Here is a 9,361-nt window from a genome sequence, read left to right as displayed (position 1 = left end):
AGGGAAAATATGGTGCATTTTTTCCATCAGAAGATGCCAAGGGAATTTCATCAAGACCAAATACATGTTTTTAAGCTGTCATTTGAAAATATTCCTTCGGGTAAAACCACACATCCTTGAGGGCAAGGACTGTATCTAGATCAGTTGAATTCCCAAAGCCTAACACAATTCCTGGTTAGTTAGTTCCTAGCTACGTACAGTTTTGGTGAATTCTTCATTTTACCTTATTTCCACCCATACGGCGTTAAAATCCTGAAAACTAAAACGTCTTAAAATGCTTTGTTTTAGGTAAGTATGTCTCCATCATAAAGTTGGGTGCTTTCTGAGGATGTGGCTCATTGATCTGGGAGTATTTGGAAGGCGAGAACCTCTTGGGAATAAAGTCTGTTAACTCACGCTACCTGATGTGGCCGGAAATTTCAAGTCATTAGATATAGGCCTGATCACTGTGTGGTACCTCTTGACAATGAGAGAGAGAAGCCACAAAACGTGACCTGAGGGAACAAAAAACCCAACCTGCGCTCCTACATCAGCGACACAGGATCTTTCCAGCCAAAGAAAAAGCCCTGAACTTATGTGGAGACTATATTCAGGAAACTGTCTTGGTATTAACTTAATGCACATAGTAATGCCATCTAACCAGAAAGCTATGGTAGCTGTAAAATTCCTTTAACAGTATACTTCCTTCTTGTTACATGAACCTTATAAGTGATTGAACAGAGGAAACCTAGTTCCATCAAATTATACTGCAAAAGCAATCAATTTATATAGGAAGGTAACTTTTGATTTTAAAAAATAACTTTGGGGAAGGTAAGTTCAAAGCCTTAAAAAAAATTTTTTTCCCCCCAATGATATGGCTGCCATCCTACAAGTTGGTAATCTGGAAGATAGCCTTTTCTTATGTTTTAAGGCTCAAATAAATTAATTTATTGCTTACCTTGATATTTTTAAAATGACTTTGGAGTGGAAGATGGTGATGATGATGATCCTTTGTGTCGATTTAGAAGGTTTGTCTCGTTGAATTTTCAGAACCAACTCGTAAAACAGGTGCTTTTATTATGTCCATTTTACAACTGAGGAAACTAAGCTCAGAACAGTTAGGTAACTTGCCCAAGGTTACACAGCTTGTAAATGGCAGAACTGGGATTCAAATCTAGACGTCTTGACTCTACACCCACCTTCCTGATCACTGAGTTACACCACTTTTCTTATCCTCAACCCCGCTACCGCTTTCACACCCTGACTAGATCAGGGATACCCGCTTCTACCTGGGATATACTGTTGGGCTTGAGGAAATTGGCTGTCCAGGGTTTGGAACTGTGATCCAGCTAGATGTGCCTTGCCTGCTCATTTCAATTCCCCAGAGGGGCCTTCCCGGGCCACCCTAGTAGCCCCCTTCATGCTGCATCCCTTTACTTGGCTTTATTTTTCATTATAGCACTTACCACTATTTGACAATGTATATTTATTATCACTTCCCTCACTAGAATAGAAGCTACCTGAGAACAGAGACCTCGTCTCTTTTGTTTATCACTACTTTTTTCATTGAATCTAAGGTGCACATTTTCCCACAATTCAGGACTCCGAAAATCTGGATGCATCTTCTGATCGACTGTCCTAATTTAATTGGTAGCATTTATTATACCTATAGTAAATGGTGAGTCTTTAAAATGGTAATGTCTTAGAGTGGTTGGCAATACAGTCTATCCCCAGGGCCAAAAGTCTGGCACCAAGCTGGCACTTGGTAATTACTTGTTGAATAAAAGCATTGAGTGTTCACTATGTGTGAGAAACTATTTAAATATTTTTGATCCCCACAATTATCCTGTTACAAAACACTTCCTGCTGCCAAAGCAGTGTGGTAGTGGGAATTCCATGTGTGTTGATCATGTTGGAAGATGGCAAGTAAAGAGAGCTGTGTCCTAGTCGGCTCTGCTCTGCTGTGGGACCACGGTGCCTTTCGTGTCCTCAGTTCCCTCTTGTTCTTTGCACAACCTTGCTGAGTACCTGCAGCTTACCCAGTGCTGCTCAGAAGCCCTTGAGAAGCTCATGGGCTAGTTGGGACCCCCAGCGGAAACAGAGGCACAGGACGCCAATGTGGGCACCCAGAAGGGTTGCCTAGCTGGCCTGGAGGTGCAGCGGGTGTCTCCGAGAAGGCTTCCTGGAGGAGGTGCTGTAACTGGGTTTGGAATGTCAGGTATTGACCCGGGAAGTGGGAAGGGATGTGATGAGACCGGAGAGAGAGTCCAAGCCCACTCAAGGAGAGAATCGTGTTAAGGAGCTGGGATTGTGTCCTTAAGCAAAATGGTGATGTGCCCGTGGGCAGTTTATTTCACGCTGGAAGCCTCTTAGAAAGTAGATGGGGAGGGAGGCCAGCTAGAAGACACTCGAAATGATCTGAGTGAAGACCAGAACTGAAACAATGGCTGGAGGGCAATAGGAGGCCACAGAGTCTAAAGAGATTAGCGGGACTTGCCAGGACCTGCTGGTCCGAGAGCTGTCCAGCCTGAGTGAATGAGTGGCCAATAGGTGGCACTATTTACTGAGGAGGGAAATCCAGGAGAATACAAATTTGGGCACTGGGTAGAGAGTTTATTTTTAGACATAAGGAGTTTGAAATGCAGATGAAAGTGGGAATCACGTCACAGGATTTATCTTAAGAATCGTGGGAGCTATGGAAGAGAAGAGAAATGACTGCATTTATTCTAGAAAGATAACTCTGGTTTCAGCATGGATGGCACAGTGGTCTGAAAGCACGTGGCCATAGGAATGGAAAGCAAGTTAACAGATTGAAAGTTGTATAGACAGGCTTTGATAAGAGATTGGATGTGAACAGAAGGGGCAGGGAGAGAAAGTCGATGAGGACAATTCGCTTTCTAGTTTAGCAACCGAATGGGTATTGTTGCCTATTTCTAATGTAACATTGAATCCAGTTGACAGGGAAGAGATGAAGAACCACATTTAAATGGAGGATCATAATAAAAGCTAATACTTTTATAGCTTTTCCTCTGTGTCAGAAAACTCATTCTAATTCTCACAAGGGTCCTATAAGATTATCCTTATCATCTTCAGTTTCCAGATGAGGAGACTGAAGCCAAGAGAAGTTAAGTTAACTTGCGTGAGGTCACTCAGCTGGTTAGCGATGGATCTGGAATTTGAACCAAGGCACTCAGTCTGGCGTCTGCTCTCACACGGGCTGTGCCTTCCTGTGACGTAGTACCTCTAAATGATGAGCTCAGTTTAGACACTTTGACCTTGAGAGATCTGCAGGGCAGCCATGAGGAGGTATCCAAGGAACGGGAAGAGATATGGGTCCGAAGTTCAAGTGAGAGATTCGGACTGGAAAGAGATTGTGGAGTCAGCACACAGGTGGCCGATGAAGCCACAGGGGAGGGCACGGGCCCCCACAGAGAGGTGAGAAGTACCACGAGGAAGGAAACAAGGGGAACCCTGGGAAGCGAGCAGTAAGCGTTCCAGTTGTGGGGAAGGTATCTTCCCTTCTGCACATGAATAAGTTGGCATCAGGTTTACAGGTCACCAGCCAAAATTTATTGAGTTCGTTCAGCTTTGGGTACCCTGGCACAGCAGAGTTCTTGGACCTGTAACCCTAAGGACCTACCCTGGACGGTGGTAGGTCTTTTTTTCGCCCTTCACCACAACTGAAGGGCCTCTAGCTCCTCCGTCTACCACCTGTCAGCGTTGTCAGCCCAGGGGCCCTCCCCATCTCCAGGACTCCAGAAATAATGTCATTTGGGACTCCAGGTACCTCCTCAAGTTATTTTTAGCCTTTTACCCATACATTTCTTGTGTCTCCAGCTTGATTCTAAGCTTCTAGAGGGCAAGAAGCACATTTCCCCCCAACTTTCCCCTATTCTCCCCCTGAGCCCCATTCACCCTGGGTATGTAGGTTAAATGTCCCTACGCTGTGTGCTCCCATAGCACCTCACACTTCCTCCATCATAGGCAGGGCTGCATCTTGTGTCCCTGGTACCTGGCACAGGGTCTGCCACAGAATCTACTGAATGAGAGAATCCGTCAGTCAATCAATCATCTTGCTCAATAAATAATTAGAGTTGCTCACTGGCTTTTGAGAACTCTAACTGGGGGCTGTTGGCTCCTTTGACAGCTGATTTTAGCAGCACCCATCACAACAGTTTCTTGTTTGGGGAGGAATAAGCGAGAGGTGGGGAAGTGGAGATTAACTGTGTTTTCCTGTCATTCTATTCATAGCCCCCGAAGCTATTATGATAGCCCCCAAAGCTCACTTAACAAAAGGGAATGCTGATAGTTGATAGTTGCCTTCCTCAAATATTGGCTCACAGAAAGGGGAGGGAATGGGAACTTCGGGATGCCTTGATAAGTGACCTCACTCTGTCCCTCTAGGCACTGGTTCTGGTGAAATCTGCAGCAGCTTGAGTCCCAGGACTCAATCCTCAGGGCCTGGAGAGGGGATGGGAGGCTTTTCCTGGTAACTATTGATCACCAGCAGGGGAAGCGCTAGGATCGAAGATTCTCTTCCTTAAGTGTGATAAAACCCTTTACAGAGTAGAGTGGGTTTTCAAAACTGTTGAAGACTGAGAGTTATGAATCACTTGCCTTCTAGCTCAGATTTTCATTCAACTTTGCAATTTAAACTGTATGATGACATCAGGAAGGTATTAAGGCCAAGAAAGAGAACCAACCAGTAAAGCTACAGAAGAAAAGAATCTGTAAATGGTGAGGACAGGAAGGGATTATTGAGAAGAGCTCCTGGGGTGCTGGTAATACTGTTTCTTGATCTGATGTTGGTTATAGGAATGTGTTCAGTTTGTGAAAATTCATCAAGCTATAACACATAGGTACATTTTTCTGTATATGTATTAAATTTCAATAAAATGTTATAAAAACTAAAAAAAAAACCTCTATGTATAACACGAGATATGTATTGGATTAGGGTGACTGTTCTTTTTACCCCATAAATCTTAACCTTATCGGAGTCACAAGACCCTCTGAAAAAGACCCAAGGTTAAGAACTTTTACAGCAGCAAAATAGAGAAAAGGAGCTAAGCATATGAACAGATAGTTCGCCGAAAAAAGAAATACAACTGACTCTCAAACATATGAAAAGATGCTTACTTTCAGTCTTCAAAAAATGAATGCTTGTTAAAAGTGCACAGAGATACCAGTTGTAACCTATCTGGCTGGCAACAATTCCAAAGTCTGACAGCACATTCGGTGGGGTTGGAAGTAGGGGGTGGGCAGTAGGCAACAGGCTCTCTCAGATATTACTGGAGGGATTGTGAAATGACAAGTCTAGGAATCCACCCTGTAGATGACATTTGTACATCTATGCAATGACTTATGTAAAAGGTTAGCCATTGCAGCATTGGTTGTAAGAGCAAAAAGATTGGAAACAACCCAGGTGTCCATCTGTACAGGACCGGGCACAGAAACCGTGGTGCGGCCCCATGCAGAAGTACTAGGTAGCTGGAAACAGAGGAAGCTCTTTGTGGACTGAGGAAAGCTCTCCAAGATACAGTAAGTAAACAACAAACAAAAAACCAAGATGTGAGCTAAGAATATATATTTGTATTACTTGTGTCTGAATAAAGAAACACTGAAAAGGTATACAGGACAGCAAGAGAAGCAGGTCAGAGAATGGGGGGGGGGGGGGAGCCAGACTTTGTACCGTGGACCTTGGGTTCTGATTTTTGAATCCTGAAGTATCTTACCTTCGCCAGACAACAGCCGCGGCAGATTTAAAGAGCCCTGTTCTGAAGCTGTTGAGCTAAGCTTCTAGGCTCTCATACTTATTATATCTGCCAACAGCACAATGGCTGGGTTTGGTTTTTTAAATTTGAATGAAGCTGTGTCTTGATGAGAGTCTTCAACTTATTCTCCATTTGAGCTGCTGTGTCACGGTTTCCTGGCTCAGCCTCAACTCCCAGGAATTCTTTCCTTGCCCTGCCTGTGATCCAAGCCAGTCTGCCGCCCACTCAAGTGTTGACCTCTACCTATAATTCGTGAGCATCTTATTCTGCCTGAGGGAAAAGGAAAAGCTTTCACCAAAAGAGTGCTCCTGTGCCCTCAGATGCCATCTGAGATCTTGGTCTTCGTCCTCTCGCCTTTGCCTGTCTCTACCGCCATTCCTTTCCCTTCCCACCTCCTTAAAGTGTCTTCCCTCCAAGACCAGCCCCCACTGTAACGTCACTTTGGTTCCTGTCTCTTGCACCTTCTCTGGAAACTCACACCATTTTTTCTGTACATGAGCACATACATTATGTCTTCTCCTGTATTTAAAAAAACAAAAACAAAACAAACCAAAAAACCCCACAAAACCCAAACCTACAAAGCCCCTTTCTACCTGGATTCCCCCTGAGTTCCCGTCCTTTTTCTCCCCATTAGACCATAGTCAGTGTCTCTCCTTTGATTCTCATTGTTCAATCTGCTGCAACCAGACTTCCATCCTCACTGAAACGCTTCTGGCCAAGGGCAGGAGTGACTTCCTTGCTGCTGAATCCAACGGCCCCTTTCTCAGCCCTTATGTTGCTCGAGTTCTGAGCACTGTCTGACGCTGGTCGTGGCCTCCTCCTTAACTCACTCCCCTTCCAGCTTCTGTGGTCCCTGCGCCCAGGGCCATCCTCGCCGCCTGTCCTGCTCCGTCTCCTCCCCAGGCTGCTCTTCTGCTCGTCTGCAGTCCTCAGGCCTCGCCGCACCACGCTTCTCACCTCATTCATTCCCTGGATGAGCCTGTGTCAGAGAAGAGAGAAATCCACTCTGACTTGCTTGCGTGGAAAAGGAATTTACTGGAAGGATATCAGAAAGCTCACTCAGCAAAAGGGAATGCTGAACAGCCAGGCCTCATCAGACGGCGGACAGAGCCTTTCCCAGGTGCCAGGAATTCGCAGGCGGCCTCTCTGGGGCGCCGCCATCAGATGCCGTGCGTTTGTGATCCCTCCACGCCCCTCTGCACAGGATTCAGGTTCTGAGGGGAGAAGCCCTGGGTGGCCCTGCAGCAGCCGTCAGCCTTCCTCCCCCACTACCGGTACCCGGGGATGACCAGTGTCAGCATTTTGTCGTAGTGCTGTGATGTGCGTAGGAGCCAGGCTGGCTCTGTTAGAAGTCCGGCTTCACCACACCCACCTCTCTGTGTGGCCTTGGACATGCTGCCCAAGCCCCTGTGCCTCCATTTACTGCTCTGAAAAATGGGGCTAATGATAGGACCCACCTCAGAGGGCTTGGAGAGGATCGAGTGAGTGATTTGATAGGACGCTACCAGGTTCCTGGTGAGTGTCCAACAAATGTTAGCTGCTATTATTATTATTATTATTTTAAATGTATCTATTTTTTTTAATTTAATTTTATTTTTTTTGGCTGCATCGCACAGCATGTGGGATCTTAGTTCCCCGACCAGGGATCGAACCCGTACCCCCTGCAGTGGAAGTGTGAAGTCTTAACCACTGGACTGCCAGGGAATTCCCTAAATGTATGTATTTTTATTGCTGATAAACTACGTATACAGTTTTATATTCTGCTTCTGTTTTCATTAACTATTGTAAGCATCTTCCATGGCACAAAATATTCCTCAAAAACATTTTTTTTTTTTTTTTTTTTTGGCCATGCTGTGTGCCATGCGGGATCTTAGTTCCCCAACTAGGGATCAAACCCGTGCCCCCTGTAGTGGAAGTACGGAGTCTTTTTTTTTCTTTAAATTTATTTATTTGTTTGTTTGTTTGTTTTTGGCTGCATTGGGTCTTCGTTGCTGCACGTGGGCTTTCTCTGGTTGCGGCGAGCGGGGGCTACTCTTCGTTGCGGTGCGCGGGCTTCTCACTGTGGTAGCTTCTCTTGTTGCGGAGCATAGGCTCTAGGTGCGCGGGCTTCAGTAGTTGTGGCTCACGGGCTCAGTAGTTGTGGCGCACGGGCTTAGCTGCTCCGCGGCATGTGGGATCTTCCCGGACCAGGGCTCCAGCCTGTGTCCCCTGCATTGGCAGGCAGATTCTTAACCACTGCGCCACCAGGGAAGTCCTGCTGCCTTGGGAATTTTAAAGTGTGGGGCACAAGGAATCCCTTAAGCAGTGTCAATTGTGCTGAGCTTGAAAAACCCTGACCTACACCTTTGCCAGTGCTGGATATTGCCATTCTTTTTAATCTTGCCAATCTGGTAGTTCTAAAAATGATACCTTATTTTACTTTGTTCCTCTTCAGGAGAATGGAGTTATTTTTACTTCTTCCTTAATATATTATTTGATTTGTTTGTTTTTTGGCTGAGGCACACGGCTTGCAGGATTTTAGTTCCCCAACCAGGGATTGAACCCAGGCCCCAGCAGTGAAAGTGCCGAGTCCTAACCACTGGACTGCCAGGGAATTCCCTTGAATTTGTTATAATGAACATGTAATATTTTTGTATTTTTTTGAAAAGCCATTAAAGGTTTTTTAAAGATCTATACCTCTTTGATGGTTTGTATGCAGTCTGTTCTTAAGATTTGATCGTGTAAGTGCCTGCTTGTTTTTCCCTGATAAGATGTAGCAAGAAATCCTCAATGTGGGCTTTGAGAAGCTATCAGTATTTCAGGTTCAAGTCCCCCATCCTCTGGCTTCAGAATTTCTCCATTTCTCTTCCAAAGTACCTTCTCCCAGCAGACACCCAGGCCCAGGTAGGCCACCTCCTGGGTGGTGTCTGCTGGGAGACACCCAGCAGAGAATCATTTTAGCCCAGAGACACTCCTCACCACAGACCAGGGCTCCAAGACAAAAGGTATCCCAGGCTGACCTTAGGGCACCCGAACACCTGCCATGGACTCAGCTGCCCAGACGCCAGGAAAAAAAAAAAATCCTCAGGCTCCTTTCTTAGCTGTGAAACCTGAGATCCATTCACCCTGTGCATCTCCCAGGCAATACAGCCAGCCAGGGCCATGGGGCTTCTGCAGAGCCTGGGGCTGCTGGTATCAGCTCTGGTGCGTCAAGGACGTGCTCACATTTCCCTCCCCTGGGTCCTGTCCAAATGGAAAAGGGCTAGAGCCCTGCCCCAAGCCCAACCCAGCCCAGCATGGCAAGGACCCCTAGAGAAGGGTCCCACTCCTTTTACTTGGCCCAGAGCAAGCCATAGCCAGCCTGAAGGAAGTGTCCATGGAGGACTTGTTGGTATTACCTGGATCCTCCTGAGAAAATGTCCCACATGCAGAAATGGCGTAGGCTTGCCTGCAGCCTTTGCAGATGGCCCAGTAGCAGACTTTCAAAGTGGCCAGGCAGGCAGGACTTCTGCCAGTGGTTCTGTGCATTTGATGTGCAGCTCACTGTGGTTTTACAGGAAGTAAGGGCAGATGTGAGGCTGCCTGGTCTAATGGCTCTGTCCACTCTCTGGAATCCACACAGATCCATTCAC

Source organism: Balaenoptera ricei, chromosome 15 (assembly GCF_028023285.1).
Source record: "Balaenoptera ricei isolate mBalRic1 chromosome 15, mBalRic1.hap2, whole genome shotgun sequence".
NCBI lineage: Eukaryota > Metazoa > Chordata > Mammalia > Artiodactyla > Balaenopteridae > Balaenoptera > Balaenoptera ricei.
Note: the sequence above shows the minus strand (reverse complement) of the source record.